This window comes from Galeopterus variegatus, unplaced genomic scaffold, assembly GCF_000696425.1.
Source record: "Galeopterus variegatus unplaced genomic scaffold, G_variegatus-3.0.2 Scaffold9567, whole genome shotgun sequence".
In the NCBI taxonomy this organism is placed as follows: Eukaryota; Metazoa; Chordata; class Mammalia; order Dermoptera; family Cynocephalidae; genus Galeopterus; species Galeopterus variegatus.
In genome coordinates, this window is record NW_007735678.1 from 56,058 (window position 1) to 58,242 (window position 2,185).

Genomic DNA, 2,185 nt, shown 5'->3' on the forward strand with positions numbered 1-2,185 from the left:
GTTGCCTTGCATAGCAAAAGAAACTTCATCCATGTGATTAAGAATTTGAGATGGGGACATTACCTTGGATTGTCTGGGCAGGTCTAATGTAATCACAAAAACCCTTACAAGTGAAAAAGGGAGACAGGAAGGAAGTTCAGAGTCAGAGAGAGACTGAGATACTATGCTGGTGCTGCCTTGCAGACAGCCTCTAAAAACTGGAAAAGGAAAAGGAATAGATTCTCCCTCAGAGCCTTCAAAAGGAATGCAGCCTGCCAATACCTTGGCTTTACCCCAGTGAAACCTATTTGGGGCTTCTAACTTCCAGAATTGTAAGATATTTTTTTTTATTGTTTTAAGACACTGAGTTTTTGGAAATTTGTTATAGCAGCAATTGCAAATTAATTCAACCAAATGACAGCACAGAATTCTAAATGAAGCAAAGTCCCAGTTTTTCTCTGTACACTAGCGGTTTGATTTGCCTTGTAATTTCACCTGGTATTTAACTCTTTTTCAAGTTATAAGTGGAAGGAACAGTACAAAAGTGTGAATCACCATCAAAAGTGAGATTGATGTACTTTCTTGAAGTTTAATATTTCCTTCCTGACCTACCTAATCTTTCCAGAAAATTGACAATATCTCATGGCAATTCCCTGAAATGACTAAATTACTAACATCTAACTTCATTCTCTTCTACTCAGTTCTTTGAGTTTGCGACATTAAGCCAACATAGTCTAAGGGTCTATTTTCCAACTATTTCAGCTTCAAAAATTGGAGTTAAAAGGCTGGCAGTTCACTGCTGCTCAACCAAGTGAAAAATGTGTAGCATTGAAGGTAAAGTAATTCAGGAGTATATGAGATGTCAGGCCCTGTTGCAACTTAAATAAATCTAAATGAATTAAAATCCTTTAACAGCCTTTCAATAATATTGCACATTGCATGTTCACAGAAATTCTTTGAAGCAACTGCAATAAAGTATTAAATGAATAAAAGACCTTTATATTAAGATACCAAAACCTATTCATGAACAGCCACCAAAGAAATGCTTAAGTGTTCTTGCAGGTCCAACATTATTTAATATGTTCTAACTCCAGAGTGTATGTGATATCATAGGGGTTGGACTATCCATTCTCCCGTGGCTACAGCAGGGAGGTAGTGCAAAATCGTGATGACCAAACCCAGGCATCTTCCCATTTCTGCCTATTGTTCACATACTGAAGCCCAAGCACTGTAGTCTTGTGAATCAGTAGTGGGCCCAGCAGGGAGAAAGAATCTACTCAAATTGGTTTATGGAATAGAATTTAATAAAGGGAATACTTTGAGATGGGAATGGAAAATGTATAGGATTTAAGGGCCATAAGAAGAATTGTTAAGGACCCCAGAAACTGGTATCAGCAGAAAATTGTTACCATTCCTGGCTCCAATAGACCAAGGGGAGGAAATATTGTTATTGGATCCTCAGAAAAGCTACAGCCAGGGAAGAGGAGCTATATGGCAGAAGCTGTAGCTCTGGAGGGGTGCAGCCATTGCTAAAACCATGTTGCCAAAGCAGGGAGTAAGTGAGAAAAAAATACTCTAACCTTTTTCCCCTCACTTTCCAAACTCCTGTTGGTGCCTCCCATTGGCCAACTCTGACTCCAGTCTAGTTGATAAAGATGTCCACGTGATGAAGTCTGTAGGGTCAGCCACTGGGACACAGGACATGGCAAAAAGGAGGTGCAAGGGGATGGAGTGAGGGCACACTGAAAACAACTAGTGCACCTGGTATTCGTGTGTCTCTTTGGTCTGACCTCATGTTTCCTTTCTAGATTTGTCTTCTGTAACTCTTTTCACCAAATTTCACAGAGAAGTGAGAAAATATACCCTACCCATGGGAGGGAACATCTAAGGATAATCCGAAATACATCTGCATTCATCTTGTGTTATAGCCATCACCTTAAGAACTTACTGCAAAAATGTAAAATATTCATGCATGCACTGACCTCTGTCAAACATTGTCTCCACTGAGAAATACTACAAAATGACCCAAATATACATCAATAAGAGACTAGTTAAGATGTTATAGTACATTAACTCAATGCTATGTTACACAGACTATACATAGTAGACTATAGATGTGTCAATAAGGAAAGATGTCCAAGAAAAATTGTAAGTAAAAATAGCAAATTTCAAAACACTGTTGATAGTATGATCCTTTCATCAATTA